The sequence below is a fragment of the Neovison vison genome, chromosome 13, assembly GCF_020171115.1.
Source record: "Neovison vison isolate M4711 chromosome 13, ASM_NN_V1, whole genome shotgun sequence".
Taxonomy (NCBI): domain Eukaryota; kingdom Metazoa; phylum Chordata; class Mammalia; order Carnivora; family Mustelidae; genus Neogale; species Neogale vison.
The window spans coordinates 1,864,415-1,880,278 of NC_058103.1; positions in this window are offsets into that span (position 1 = coordinate 1,864,415).

Here is a 15,864-nt window from a genome sequence, read left to right on the forward strand (position 1 = left end):
AATGTGGAGCCTGTCCTGTCCGGTCTGTGTGTCCACCAGGGTGGTCTTGACCCTCCGCTGCTGGGACGGATGTTTCTCTGCAGATTCAGGCGGAGGGTCCTGCCTGAGGTCACAGGCCAGCTGGGCCTGGCCAGTGCCCGTCACTCTGGAGCCCACAACTTGTCATTCTCGGACAGAAGCACGTGCCCTCAGGCCGCTGGCTCGCCCGGCCCCCCGCCACCCTGCCAGGGCCCTCTTTCAGAAGCAGGGCTGCCTGGGTGGCGTCCCCTACCCTGAGCCTGGCGGGGCCCTGGGTCACCGCGTTCCGTTGGCCTACGCCAGTCAGAACCGCAGGACGCGGGGCCCGTCATCTGTCTCCGACAGCTGCGGTAATGGGAACCGCTGGGCCCCATTGTGCGTTAACAAAAGCAGCCCCTTTTCCCATCTCCTAAATTATTCATGACCTCCAAGAGGCTGTAAATGTCCTCAGCTCTCTACAGAAGCCGTAATTACAATGATAAATTTTATTTATAAAGCCGGTCCCTCCGGCGAGCCAGCTGCCTGGGGGACCATACATAAGCCATAACCAAGCTAGGGGCCACGGAGCGCTGCCGCCACAGCTGGCTTTCCGGCAGGTCTCAGGGCTGGCTGCCGGGGGTGGCGGGGCGCGGACTGGGGCAGCTCCACGCTCGCCCAACCCGCCCAGGACGTCTGTCTGAGCTTGGACGGGATGAGCACGTGCGCGGTCGCCGGTCCGGGCTCTGGGGGCAGAGCCATCCGACGGGGACCTGGCTTCCGCCGCGGGGCTGCCCCTGGTCTCTCATCCTGGAGCTCAGGGCCCCGAGGACCCACGATGGGGACGCGGCTCTGGCTGGCCTCAGGGCTGAGGACTCGTGCGCATGCCATCGGCCCCCATGTTGTCACTCACGAGGTCCGCAGACGTGATGTGTGTCCGCTGAGTGTTCTCGCCGACCCCTTGCATCGCTGAGCCCCGCGGGCAGGCGCTGGTGTTGGCCCCACGCGCTGACCGGTTCTAGGGCTTTGTGGGGGTGGGGGAGCCCCGCACGGGGCTCTGCGGTGGCGGCACAAGAAGTGAGGGTCGTGCTGGGCCGTGGGCAGCCTCGCTCGCACCCTGCATCGCGTGGCTGCAGGGACACGGGGCACGGGACGTTAGAAAGAGCTGGCACTGGAGCCAGAGGGCCAGGGTGCCCCGCTGCCCTGCTCCTGACCATGACCTGGAGCTGGCCACTCTCCGTTCCAGAGTGGCTGACCCCTGGGCGGGGGTGGGGGGCTGCTGCAGCAGCACGTGGGGCTGGCGGGCGGGCGAGCGGTGCCGTCCGCTTCGGTGCTGGCCCCGCAGCAGCTGAGCAGCCTGGGACCTGGTGCCCACCACCCGCATGGCCCGGGTGCGCGTGTCCCTGAATGTCCCAGGGGTCTGGGGTCCTCCTGACCCACCGGCCACGTGCAGGCAGGCGGCCCCCAAGCTGGCTGGTTTGAAAATCTATCTGTTGGATAAAGAGCCTGGGCTGGCCCTGGTATCGGGGAACCGAGCCATTGCCATGGTCAGAGTGAGGGCTGATGGGGGCCGGGACACGTGCCTCTGGGCTCCAGCCCTCGTTCCGGATGGCTTCCCAGTATGGAAGACCCGGCACGTGGGTCCCCTCCTGCTGTCAGAGCCCCAGCCCCCAGCGCACACCTGGGTCACACACCAGCGTGGGCAGAGCCCCTCACCGCTTCCCTGGCTCGGGCAGTCAAAGGAACTTTGAAGCCACCCGTCTGGCCAGGAGAGTCATTCCACACCCCTGTGTGGTTATGGAAATCCCAGCGGTCCCTGAAGACCGAAAAGATACAGGGTTGGTGGCCTCCGCCCTGTCCCCACTCAACTCACTGTGTGGCCCATTCAAAACCCAGACAGACCTGGAGACCTCCTGTGAGGTCACGGCCGCTGTGCCGCCAGCACCGGCACCGTGTGGCTGAGCCGGAGCTGCCAGGGGACCCACGGCAGAAACTGACGGGAGTGGGGTCCCCGGCAGGCTCCACACACTGCCGGGCAGGGGAGCGCCACTGTTGGCCAAGCCGCTGTGGTGGCCATGTCCCCAGAAGCCCCCTCCACCACGGAGGCCAGGAACGGTCACCCGGCGGCCCCCGTGAGCCGGCAGCGTCTGTAGGTCGCGCAGACCCCTTCGCTTCCTACCCCAACTGCGCTCCCTCCCTCAACTCGTTCTAGGGCCTCAGGATGGGTAAGTCCTGCCTGGTCCCAGGGGCTGCCCACGGTGCGGCGCAGCAGGGACACTAACAGCGGACGGGCCGTCGTCGCCTGACAGACATGCGGAACGTTCCGGGCAGAGCTGTAAGCGCGGCCCTGTGTCCGCTCTGCACGGGGAGAGGCGGCCAGAGGCTCCTGGACGGTGGAAATGGCCGTGATAGGTGGTCAGGGGCCTGGGAGGGGCCTGGGAGGCGCAGGCGGGAGCCCGAGGGCAAGGGGGACAGGTCCACAGGGCAGGCAACTGGTGTGGGGATTCGGAGAGACTCACGCAGACGGGCTGGGTGGGGAGTGGATGCGGGTCACAGGAGACAAGGGCAGGGCTCCCCTTGGGGGCCGTGCCTGCCTCTCTGCCTCACCCCGCCCGTGCTCCCCGCCAGAGTCTGCGGGGGGCCAGCGGAAGGCACAGGCCCAGGCCCTTGAGGAGGGTTCCCCGTCCCCGGCAGCCAGACAGGAAGCCGGCGGTGCCCTGGCCCAGGGATCGGGGAGCCTGATGCTGGCGTCCTGCTCGTCCTTGGGGCTCCTCTCTCCATTTCTTATTAGTAACAAAATTGACTGGATGTGCCCCGGGCCCTGCCGTTTGCATTTCAATGACGGCGTCCCTGTGCTTCTGGGCTTTTCTGCATGGACCTGATGAAACCAGCCACAAAGTTTCAGTGAAAAGGTAATTTAACAAGTAGCCTTTCAAAAATCGCCGTCTGGATCCAGGCCCTGGTGGGCCCCGGGGACGACAATGCCGGGCTCACGGGGGTGTGTGTGGCATGGGCACAGGGAGCAGTGCGTCGGGGGGCGCACACGGCCGGCCCCGGGACGGATGGTCAGGCCTCTCTGCTGCTGGCTGCAGGGGTCACTCCGCTCTCCCAGGGGCTCCAAGAGAGTATTGTGGGGACGCAGGGGATGTGAGGGGGCAGCCAGGAGGAGGGACCGCGTCAGGGTTGGACCGAAGGGCAGCGGGCACAGTGGACGCTGGGAGAAAGGCCCCGACTTGCATCCAGGTGTTTACAGTGTGGATGGAGGCGTGAGGTCTTTGTGGGACCAGTGGAACGTGGGCCTGCGTGGGTGAGTCTCCCCGTCACTCCGGCGGCAGCGTCTGGAAGCCCTGAGTCAGGAAACCCTGGCAGGAAGCCCCTGCACTGCGTGGTCGCTGGTGGCGTGGTCGCTGGTGGCATAGCCAGCGGGCACCCCCAGCTCCTCCCGGCCGCTCGCGGGGTCTCCTAGGAGCCGAGCCCCCGCGACCACGTGTTCTATCACTCTGAAGAGAGGACTGCCGCGTCCCCCCCTCTGAAGGCAGCCGCAGGCTGGGCATCTTGGTGACCACATGGGCTTCACCTCAAGGAGACCCGAGCCACACAAACTGACCTGGGCCGGGGGCGGCGGAGTCACGCTGCGGAACAGCCGCGTGGCCCCCAGGTCCATGGGAACAGCCACGGGGGCCGAAAACGGTCGTTGAGGCTGAAGTGCCCAAGGCCGCCTCCGGGCTACTGCCGGCCACGGTATTGGCCGACTCTGCGGGGCACCGGGGCCCAGGTGGGGGGGGTGGCGGCGAGGGGCGGCAGGTTGGGCAAGCCTTCCACAGAGGCCTGCGGGGCCCTGCGGGGGGAGAGGCTGGAGCCGAGACGTGGGGGGCGGGGCTGGCAGAGGCTCCCACCGCAGGGAACTCTCGGGGAGGAGGCCTCACAGCCTCCAGGACCCAGTGCGCCCGCCCCCACCCTCAGGGGACGCCAGACTGAAGACACGGAGGTGCTCTGTGGCCGTGGCTGCCTGGGGGAATTGCCTGGGATTCGTGTGCAAACGGGGCTCTGATTCCCGAGGTCTGGGCAGGCCCGATCCTGCGTGTCTAGAGCGTCTGGGGGACACTCTAGACCGGGCGCTGGGGTGTCAGGGCGCCCCGGGTCCCGTCCACAGCGGGGGGTGGTGAAGCGCGTCGGGCCCTGACCCTGGCTGACCTTCCTCCTGTAGACAGTCTGATAAAGGCCCCGGGGTCACGCTGAGGCCAGGATCCCCCGTGCACGGTAGGGGTGGGGGTCTGCATCAGGGGCTGTGGGCTGCTGCAGGGCTGGGACCGGGGGGACCCCGCAGCCCTCCGCGCGGTGATCTGGGGGCGTGCCGGCTGGGCGATGGTGGGCTTCCTGCAGCCGCGCGAGAGCTCCCTCGCAGCCCCAGGCCCGGTCAACGGATGGAGTCTTCTGATCTTGACAGAGGCCGAGGGAGGCGGGGGGTCCGGGAGCCCGAGGGACGGAGTTCTCGGAGAGCTCTCTGCACACTTCGCCCCACAGTCTGCCTCCCGAGGGGCTTTCCGGGACCTGTGCTCGGATCCAGACAACGTGGTGAGCCTGGCAGAGCGGGGACCCCAGCGGCTGAGCCGGCACCGGGCTGCTCCTCCCTGGGCTGCTCCCGGCTGCTCTCCACCAACTTCCCCTCCAGGCCTTTCCCTCACCGCCCTCGGCTCAGTCCCCAGGCTGAGCCCCGGGCCCCAGCGCCTGCCCACAGGTGCCTCTGTGGGCGTCCTCCAGCCTGGGGCAGGGCCATGGCCCCCCTGAGTACCAGCCACCAGCCCTGCTCCCGGGCGGGACTGGGGCTTGGGGACCGCGAAGGGGTCTTAGAAGCAAATGCTCCTGTGTGGGGGCCCGTCTGCCCGCAGCTGGGGAGGCAGAGCAGGCAACCTGGAGGCCCCGGAACACAACGAATGGCCTCCGCGCCTCCCTGGGGAGAGTCACTGGCCTCAAGCCCTGAGCCCCATGTTTTGAGGGACCCCCTCCCACCACTGCAGACACAGACTTTCCAGCGGGTGTAGGAGGAGCAGAGACAGCTCCCATCCCCCAGCATAAGGGTCACTTGGGATCAGCCCCAGTTGGCCTCTGGCCCTCTCTGACTTGGGAAGCAGCCCGAGCCTCGGGACGCCGGGCTGTACCCGGGAAACCAGCCTCCAGCCTGTCCCTGAAGAGCGCGTGGCCTCTCGGGCAAGGTCCCAGAGCCGGCCCCGTGGAGAGATTTCCTTTCTGCCCTGGTCTGGGGGCCCACGCTGCGTTCATGCACGGGTAATCAGAGGGTTAGAAGCGGGATTATCTCCTGGGGCCCCGGGGGCAGTGCCCACCCACGAGCTGGTCCTGTACCGTGCAGCCTTGCGCAGACTCCCACATGCACGGCCTGATGGCCCGAGCCCTCCTTGGGGGGCGTTCGTGGCTTGAGGGGCAAGAAGGCTGTATGGGAGGCTCCCCTGGGGGACCCGCAGAGGCCCCTGCACGGTTGTCCTGCCAGCACTCCGGGGCATGCTTCCTGAGTAGCATGTAGCTTCCCTCTGATGTCTCTTGCTCTGGGGGTACCTCGTACCTGCCTCTGCTGCCCCCAGGCCCTCTTCCCCACTTGGGTCTGGGACGGGAATGTCCCATGGCCCCATCCCACTCAGGTTGGTGGACCTGCAGGCCTGCGTGGACCCAGGGGGGCAGAAGAGCTTGGAGTGGAGGGCTGCGGAGGGTGGAAGCCGCAGGGGTGTGGGACGCTGGTCCCTTGGTCCCCAGCCTGTCCCTTCAGGCTGTGCACAGCTACCACGGGGGTGGACCGCTGCCAGCTGCGTGCCCCAGGGAGGGGCCTTCCGTCACGGCCGGGCCCCCAGCACCTGGCGAGACAGGGGCCTGCCGGCAGAGGAGTCAGAGAGCAGAGGGGCGGGAGCCTGGGCCCAGCCCCACCATCATGGCCATGAGCACCCTTGGGTGGGTGGACGGCTCCAGGCCTGGGTCCAGGCAGGGAGGGCTGGAGCCCTGTGCTGTGAGTCAGCACAGATGGGGAAACCAAGGCTCCAGGCGGGGTGAGCGGACGGGACCCCACAGGGCACTGGGTCCAGCTGGGGGCTCTCGGCTCACTTGGAGGTGGCCCTGGCCTTGGAGGTCACAGCCATGGCCTGGGTGTATGACGGCCACGTGGGCTCTCGGGGCAGGGGCTGCTGGGGGGTGGGGACCTGCCACCCCGTCTTGCCAACGGGTCTGCCCGCCTTGGCCGCTGCGCTGGGTAGGCTGGTGCGGACGCATTGTCGCAGGACCTGGGGACGGCCCTGTCGGCGGAGACGGCTCCCCTGCCTGTCCGGGAGGCCTGCCCCGCTGCCTGAGAGGCTTGTGTGGAAAATACCGCGTTAATAAATAACTTTTGAGCCACAAAACACCGTCTTTATCACTTTGATGGGCGGTGGAGGCGCTGGGGCTGAGGGCACAGCCCGGGGCGGGAAGCGCTCGTAAACGCCCGTGCCCCGCTCGGTGCTGGACACAGGCGCTGCGCTTTAAGACCCGTGTTGATTAGAATTTTTTATAAGTTTTTTTATACGAGGGATAACAGCTCTTTCGAGACGATAACAAGGCACAGGAAGGATTTTAAAGACCTGCAGGAATGGGAGTTTGATTAGCAATCGGGACGGGCCCTCTCCGCCTGGGCCAGCTCTGATTTCTTCCATTTATGAGCTTTTCATTGCCTCTGCCCTCGGGGGACGGGGCTCCTGACGAGTTCGACTCCTGTCCCAGACCAAGGGCGCTGCTGCTCCAGCAAACTGCGCAGATGGGCGCCTCCCCAGCCGGGACCAGGGCCAGGAGACCTCGGGGACACAGGCCTGTGTTCAGCGAGTCCGGCCCGATAAGGCCCAGGCTGCCTGTCCAGTGCGGCCCAGATGCAGCCGAGGCCAGAGGCCCAGGCCGGCGGTGGCCGCGGGCGACAGTAGACGGGCCGCCAGGTGGCGCCGGAGGACTGGCCAGGAGGCACGGGGTGTCTCGGGTGGCCCGGTGGCGGGGAGGGATGCGGGGGGGGGGGGCAGGTGGCGGACGGGGCTCCTGGCTAGCGGGCCTTGCCCGTGGTAGCCTGGTAGCCGCGGGGAGCCGAGGAGGGCAGCGCAGGACCCCCCAGAGTGCCATTGCGGGAGGGCCGGAGAGGACACCCTGCGCTCACAGGCTCCGACCGCGGCCCGGGGTTTCGGGAGGCCCTGCGGAAGGGCAGCCTCGTTGAGGCAGCGTGCCCGCCCCAGGAGCACCCCTGCGCTCTGGCTGGCCCCGCCGTCCAGGCTCCACCTGGCCGGGCCTGGAGGGAATCAGGTGTAGGCAGGCCCCCCCGCCAGGAGACTCGTGGGCAAGGGGAGTGCGTCCCAGGCTGTAGGGGCCTGGCCATCGGTCCTGGTGCCCAGAGAGGGCTGCACACTGTGTGTTTCCCATGACGACTGACCTCAGGGCCACACCTCCCCCATCTTCCTTTGCTGGGCCAGGAGCCAGATGCACTCTGGGAAAAGGCCTGGCCCCCTCCCAGCGGTCACCCTGGGGGTCAGGGTGGTTGCTGCGTCAGGGGTCAAAGGCCATCCTCCTGAGCATGTCTGGCAGCAGACAGGAAGCATGGGGAGCTGATGACCATGTGCTCCTGCTGGTTTGGGGGTCCCCTGCTGGGAGTCTTACCAGGGAGCAGGAAGGGGGACGGAGGTCTGCTGCGGCTGCTCTGGGAATATGCTCCAGGCTGGGGGGGTGCTCAGGAGGACCCCCGACGTCTTCCCACTCTGGGCCTGACAGGGGACCTTCTCTTTCTGGGCGGTGAGGAGGGGTCCTCCTTGGAGGAGTGAGTGGGGCCCACAGACTCAGTGTCCACCAGACCCTCCTATGTGGTCGGTGGCTGTCTTGTCATTGGCCAAGGTCCAGGGAGCTCAGAAGGACCCCCAGTCCAGACCGGGCTCCAGGGCGGTGGGTGGTTTTTGCCCTCCTCGTGGTCTGCAAACCCTTAGGGCTGAAAAGGGGATGGGATGCCTGGGGTCTCAGGACAGGCAGCTGGGCCAGGTTCCGCTGCCTGCAGGTCGGGGAAGAGCAGCACAGGCGGGTCCCTCAGCATTTCTGTCACAGCTGTGACCATGAGCACATCAGACCATGTCTCTGAGCCTGTGCCACAGACTTTCGACTCTGCCCCACACTGAGCCCCAATCCCAGCCCACACTGAGCCCTGGTCCCACTACACACTGAGGCCCTGATCTGACCCCAGCATCCGTGGAGCCCCGACCTCAGACCACAGAGTGTAGACTCGGACCGCCGGCAGGACTCTGAGCGGCTGCTGAATGCATGGGAGCGTGGGAGCGGGAGGGCAGATGTGGAGGGCCACGCTCCTGCTTCGGGGTGGGGCGTGGACTGGGAAAATATCCCAAGGAGGCGTGGGATTCTCTTCTTCCCCTCCTAGCTATGTTGGTGCGGCCAGGGCCCTGTGACTTGTGTGGGCGGGAAAAGACGTCCTTGGGGAGCCCTAGACACAGCCCTTTGTGGCCCGCTGCTCTGCTCAGTGCCTGATGCCCCATCGGTCCGGCCTCCTAAAGCCGAGGCTTCCTGCAGTCGGCCAGAGAAGCCCGAGGGAGGGAAGCCCCGGCCGGTGCAGCAGACCAGGTGTGGCGCTCTTTGTGGGAAGGCCGCAAGCTGGCTGCGCCTCCCAGGCGGGTGGGGCCTCGCCAAGGGACGGGTCCAGGGAGCCTCCCCGTGCCCTCACGGCCCCAGCGCTGTCCATGCAAGGCGCCCCACCTTCCTCTGAGAACTCCTGGGGGGCCGGGCTGCTGCTCTGTTCTCAGCCCTGTCTTAATTCGCTTTCTGTCCACTCCAGCCACGAGCCTGTGCGCTAGCGTGGGGGAGCTCTGAAAAATTACCTGCCACCTGCGCTTATTTAAATCTCGGTGTGATTCATGAGTGTGGACAGTTTTAAGGCCACTGCCGAGCAGGTAGTTAGCAGACTGCTGAACTGACAGTTTCCAAAGTGAGCGCAAAGGCACGCGCCCGGCCTGGGGGAGCCCGCGGCCAGCTCCCCGGCACCCCCACGTGGGGCCCAAGGCCTGTCTCTGAAGGGACTGACTGTGTCTTTTCCTTGCCGAGAAAGTCAAGTGTGTCCTAGCCAACCACGGGCGGCTCTGGGGTCCCAGAGGTGCCCTGGGAAGGGGTGACAGGCCGGGGGAGGGGCCTCGGTGGGCTTGCTGGTGCCATCGAGGGGGGGCGGAGCACAGGCGCAGAGGCTGCGGCTGGCTGCGAGCCGGAAGCGGGATCCGGGCTGTCACCTTCCCCTTGGGGTGAACCGAGAGAAAGCACACAGGTGACCTGGGGAAGCTGGGAGGGAAATTTTCTTGATCTGCATCTGGGTGCTGCCCAGGACGTGGGTGGGACCAGACGGCCGGGACAGGGGTGGAGGGTCGGCAGCTCAGTCTCAAGCCCACCCCCAGAGCTGCGCACCACTGTGCGCCCCAATCCTCAGGATGGGGGCATGCCCAGTCAGAGGGGAGTAGCACCCCATTCCCCCACAGTCCCAGGCTGGGACGCGAGGGGCCTGCCGCCCAACATTCCTGCTTCCTGGTGGGGCTGGACATTGGGACATGAATAAGGGGTCTCCTGAGTCTTCACACGAGGCTCCTGGTGAGGACACGGTTGACTCCACGCGCCGTCCATACCACCACCGTAAGAGAAGCGTCGGGGCTGGGCTGCTGACCAGGAAGGGCAGACGGGCCTGGGCCTGACCACAATGAGGACAGGCCGTGCTGCTGTGGGCCCCCAGGGCACGGGCATAGACACTGGTGAGACCCTCGCAGCCCTAAGCTCCTGCACCTGCCTTGCTTGCTTGGCCCGGCCCCGAGGGCTGTTCTGGTCCAGGCTGGCTGCCTGTTCTCTGGGAGACCCTGAACAAGGCCCCGTCCCTCTCTGGGCCTCTGGTGCTCTGCACAGAGAAGGACTTGAGCCAATGAGCCCCACTGGTCAGTGGCTTCCCGTCTGGGCCCCGTGGAGGCTTCCGGCATTTCCGTGTGGCCATATTTAGGAGCAGGCGTGCACACACGCGTGTGTGCCTGTGGACCTGGGTGTGTGTCCACGGTCGTGTGCATACACTGGAGCACAGTCTGTGTGCGTGCACACGCGTGTGGACATGTGCACAGCAGCCCCCTCTGTGGGCATGGGGCCAGCAGTGCATCTCCCCAAGTTGAGTGGGGACGTGTGGGAGCCCGTGGACCTGTCCATTCTGTCTGGTTAGTGTGGACTTAATGGGGCCGAACACCGGTGAAGGACCCCCGGGGGTTGATCTCTCTGTCAGAGTCACGGGGGCCCAGCGGGGCAGGGCTGGGGCACAGGGGCAGATGGAGCAGGTGCCTGAGGGCCCAGGACTGGGACGTCCCGTCCTCAGATGGGTGGCCCAGGTGCCCCACAGGGAAAGTGGCTTCCCAGAGCCCAGGTCTCTGCTGTCGCATCCATCAAGGGCAGGCTGGTTTGGTGGCGGCTGAGGGTCTGAGGCTCTGGGAGTGTAAGCGCCTCACGTGGGGGCTTGGGCCTGGGGACGCCACCCAGCAGCGGGCGGGGCTTCCTCCAAGAGCCGTGGGGCTGCCCCAGCTCTGGCCTGGTTACGCCGTCCCTTCCCTCGCAGCCAGCGGCCCACACCAGCCTGGCACCCTCTGGGCCTGAGTGTCCCCTGCTGAGGACAGTGCCCCGGATCAGGGGCTGAGAGACGTAAGACCCCTGCGTGGGGCCCGGAGGGGCTGGTGCCCAGTGAGTGCGAGGGAAGGAAGGAGTTTGGGACACCGGGTGGCCACGAGGGAGAGGCGGCCGCCTGGGGGAGTGGATGGGCTCTGGGGACCGTGGGCGCTTGTTGTCGCGGGCGATGCTGAGTCCCTCAGACAGTGATCCCCTGCAGTCCTCCCTTAGTCTGTCCAGGGACGCCTGTCTTCCTGTGCGAGGGCTGTGGTGCCCAGTGTGAGCTGGGGGACAGGCCAGGACCCCGGGACCCGGCCCTCCGGCTGCCCCGGAGTCAGGGCCGCAGCCCTCGCTAGCGAAGCCCTCACTCGCTGGCTGGGCCCTCCTTCCGCTCTATCCCCTGAACACTCAGGAGGAGGAACACACCCCTGGAGGTGGGTGGCCTTGTCTCCTTTTTGGGGGACGCAGACACCGGTTATGGGGGAGACGTGGAGGGTCCGGCTGGGACGGGGGCGACCTGGAGCCGGGCCGAGGCACGGGGTGTGCCGGCTCATGGGTCTTGGGCTGTGGCACGGCTGGGCCCGGCGGGAGGTCTGTGGGGGTGTGCTTGGGTGGACCCGGCGAGGAGGGGGGCGAGGCAGGCCTCGGGCCTCCGGGGTGGAGGCGACGGGCCATGGTGGGGGGGTGTCTGTGGGTCTTGAGGTCCCAAGCCCGGCGGTCCCCTGGTGCGGCTGCACAGACGTGAGGCCGCGGAGGGCGGTGGGAGCGCGAACCCAGCTAGCGAGCTTCAGGAGGCCTCCCAGGAGCGCATGCATAATTCACCGGCCTGCGGGAAGGAGCGGCATAATCTGTCTCCTTAAAGGGGGTTTTGTAATCTGTTAAGCTGTTTTGAAATCTGCAGTCTATTTCTAAATTAATTTGTGTGATTTAGAAAGTGGGCCTCCCTGTTCTGGGGGCCCCGGCGCCGGGGGCTTCCGTGGGCGCCACCTCCGACGTGTGTTGCATGTCCCGGCACTGATGCCTGGATGGCGCGTCCGCGTCTGTGCCTGGGGCGGGCCGCTGCCCTCCACCTGTGTGCCGGGGGGAGGTTCCGTGGGCGGGTCTCAGCTCCGCCCACCGCCCCCTGCACCCAAGGCGAGTTAGTTGACATGGTCAGAGCACACAGGCTCCGTTTCATCCTCGTCGTCCGAGGCTGGTCCTCTGATGGGCTCAGCCTGCTCTGGCCAGCAGCGGGAGGCCACCTGGAAGGCCCCGGAGTGCTCCTCGGCTGCGGGCATGTCCTCGCCTGGCTTTGAGGCTGGCGGCCACCTGGCTTCAGGACCAGACAGGAGGGTCCTCGGGGTGAGGCGGGATAACTATGGGAGGGGTCCTGCTCCTTCCCAGCCCTGAATCCGCAGAGCACAGAGAACCGCAGCCAAGCCCATCTTCAGAGGCCGCCCCAGTCCTACCTGGCTACAGGAGCGAGCGTAGGGGCGGGAGGAGCGAGCGTAGGGGCGGGACTTGGCCCGTGTGTCCTGTGAGGCCCCGCCCCCCGTCGCTCACCTTGTGGACCTGAAGGGAGGTTTTCGGTGGGTCGCCGGTCCTGCGGGAGGCCAGGTAATGGGAAGAGGTGGCTCTCTGGGCAACCTTGTGGCCGGAGAGGCAGTCCGTAGCCAGACGGCCTCTTTCTGGAAGGCTCCTTCCCTGGGGCCGCAGGCTGGACCAGGCGGGTTGGTGCCCCGAGTGCCCTTGCCCCACCCGTTCCCACCCCAGGTCTCTGAAGCTCCGTCCTCTCACGGCCCCGCACAGGCCGGCTCCCACCTTCGGGAGGCCGAGGCTCCCGGCTGCTGTGGCTCCCGCTGGCCCCTTCCAACCCACCACGCCTTTCCCAAGTTCTGAGCTTCGAAGCCTCCAGGTGGTTCCCCGAGAGACGTGGCTTCTGCTCGGGAGCTCGGGGAAAGCTGTCCCCGGGCCTGAGCTGGGGCAGGAGCTCAGCTGCCGCAGGCCCGGGGGCCGTGGCCCGCAGGGTTGGGTTCACCTGAAGGCCCAGCCGAGGTTTCAGGGAGGACAGTGGCTGCCCAGTGTCCACTGCCCCAGCCGAGAGCAGAGGTGACTGGGGGTCCCAGCTTCGATGGCACCTCCCATGGGCTCCGAGGGCCATCTGTCCTCCCTGAGCAGGTGGGGACGCAGAGGCTCACAGAGACTCAGCCGGGCCTGCAAGGCTCCGTCCCTGGTCCCTCTGAGCTTGGGCTGGAGTCCCGCCTGGTGGCTCCCTCTCGTGCTCAGCAAACCCATGGCCCTGTCCCCAGGCCCAGAGGGGGCTCTCTGGGGAGGCGGCCACCCCTCCAGCCCCCTCTTTGTTCCAGCCGGTGAGGGCCGTCTGCAGCTCTCTCTCCACGGCTGGGTGGGTCCTGAAATTCTCTTTCCATTAAAAATAAATGCCCCATTTTATCTGCCTGAAATGGCTCTGCTCTCTGATTGTCTTCTCCACGCCGCTGTATATGGAGAACTATAAAATCATAATACAACTATTAATCCCCTGTATCTGCTTGTACCTAATTTTTATTAAAAATATCCTGCGCTCCAGCTGCCTTGTAAATTGCAGTGAGGTCGGGAGTCCCCAGCTGGAGAGCCAGGAGGAGTCACATGGAGCCGGGGCAGGTCGGCTCCTCGCTGCTGGGCCGGGGGCGGGCAGGGCACCCGCGCAATCTGGTGAGGCCAGGAGGGGACAGGGATCTGGTTCTGTTGCCGGCATGAGGTCCCCGGCCCAGCGCGGAGCCAGATGGGCCCGGCGCAGGGGGCTCAGCGTCCTTGGGAGCCCCGGCCCTCTGCTTGCCGGCCCACGGCTGCTTCCCTCTCGCAGCCATCTCGGCAGACCTCTCCCCTTTGAGGAGAGAGCTGGGCAGTAGGAAGCCCGTGCATGCGGGCTGGGGGGTCAAGGCCAGGCAGGAAGCACGGAAACCCCCGTGTGGTCTGCCCAGCGGGTGGAGGGCAAATCCTGTGAGAAGGGCAGGTGGGAAGGGACTCCTAGGGTGCGTGGGCCGGACACTCAGTGCTGTGTGGACCTGAAGGGCATCCGTGCCCCCTGGGCGGGTTTCTCGGCTGGCGAGGTGGGCCAGTGTCTCAGAGTCGCCCCATGCTGGAGTGGGACATGGCCCTCCACGCTCACAGTCTGGCCGAGGAGTCCCTGGGCTCTTCTTCCCGGGGAAAGTCCTGTCGGGCCCATTGGGCAGGGACAGGACGCCCCACCCTGGCCACGGCAGGGCAGGAATGAAGTCCCGGGGCCGAGGGGCCTCTGCCGGTCCTGGCCTGGAGTCCAGGGCTTGGCCTGCAGGGGTGGAGTGGTGGGGGTGCAGTGTGGCCACTGGGGCTGGGCTGGGAGGTCGACCTGAATGTCCAGTTCGATGTCCTGGCCCTGGGTCAAGGCTGCCAGCTCCCCCAGCAGAGGGCCCTTTAGGAGGGAGGAAGGCAGGGGCTGCTGGACGGCCGGAGGCCCGGCCAGGACCGTGGGGAGAATCAGCAGGAAGGATGCAGGGAAGCAGGACAGACGCGGCCCCCTCCTCCGGGCTCTCGCCTCACCAAGGGATGGCAGTGTGGAGGACAGGGGACTGTGGGCCCACCCACCTCCAAACTCCTGAACCCCGCCCAGTGAGCTCTGGCTCCCACCCCCCCGCCCTTCTGGCCCACTAGAGGCCGTGCGCTGGCTTCTCACAGCCTGCTGGTGGGTCAGCTCCTCTGCGGCCAGGCCTTCCGCCCCACGGCGCGTCCTGGCTGCAGGGCCCACGGGGAGGTGGGAGACGCTGTGTGAGAGAGGGAGGGAGGGAGGCAGGGGCGTTTTTGGCCAGCACCAGCACGGGCCCCACCTGTGCCCCCAGCTGTGAGCTCTTGGAGTCCAGGCAGAGGACCCTCCACACTCAGCCCTCCCTGCAGCCCCGTCCCCGGCCCGGGCGGTTTGGAGCCAAGCCCCAGTACAGCTCCCCTGTGCATCCGTCTGGGTCTCTAAATGACGCAGACACTCGCGAGAACAAAGTCCAGTGGTCCCTGCTGCCCTCGGGCCACAAGGGTGTCTCCTTTGCTGCTGTTGGGTCCCCGTTACCCTGCGCCGTGCCGCTGGGAACCGCTCCTGTCTCACTGTGTCCACACTCAGGCCCCAGGGGGTGGCCATGTGCCCCCCCGCCCAGGGCCACTTGGGCTGCAGCCCTGTGTCCCCAGGGCTGCGGCGGCGGAGGGCTCGGCGGGGCGCCCACTTCCAGGCCCCATCACCAGCTTTCTGGTGGTCCCAGGTCCCCCTGACTGCTGGCCGGAGACCTCGGTTCCTGGTCACATGGGCCTTCCCACAGGGCGGCCTTGCGCCATGACAGCTGGTGCCCCGGGGCTGAGGAGGGGGCAAGAGACACAGACAGAGACAGAGAGACAGAGACTGAGAGACATGCAGAGAGACAGAGGAAGACACATGGAGAGACATGCAGAGAGAGACACAGCTGGGTGATTCTGTCTTGCCCGTGCAGGGGCTCACACACCGGGCAGCCTTCGTGCCCGTCCTGAGTAGGGCTTGTCTCTGTGGATCTCGGTGGGTCTCGGCAGGTGAACAGAATGTGTCCAGGGAGATGCTGTGGGACGTCCCGGCCCTGGAGGGGAGCACCCTGGAGCCCGGCTCCCAAGCCCTAGGGAAGCCCAGGCCACACGGAGGCCGCTCGGTGTCCCGACCATGTGGCTTAGGAAGCCCTGTGACGTCTCCAGCTTTGGGCACCATCGAGGCAGCCACAGGGGTGACCCCTTACCCACAGCTTCTGCCCATACCTGCTGCCATCAGACCCCTCCATGTCCAGATGCAGCCATTAGCCTTCGGGCCGCAGACCCGGCTCGTCCAGCCCCACGGCCACCTGCCGGCTCTGGCTCAGCCGCCGTCCCTGTGGGACAAGGCCAGTGTCCATCTCACTGCCCGACTCTGCAGTCAGCGGCTCGGACACGGCCCGAGCTGAGTGAGGAGGGGTCTGGGGGCTGTGAGGGGCGCGAGGGGCTTCGATCCTGCTTCCATCCTGGGTGAGCCAGGAGACGGCTGCCCCTCGGCCCCGCGGGAGCCCCTCGCCTGCCCCAGCCGTTCTCGGGGTCCCGTGGTGCTGGTGCCCACGCTGGGGCCGAGGGCAGGGGGAGCAGATGCATATGGTTTCCCTTTAAACGGAGCTTCACAGAGAGTCCCACTGGGCACGG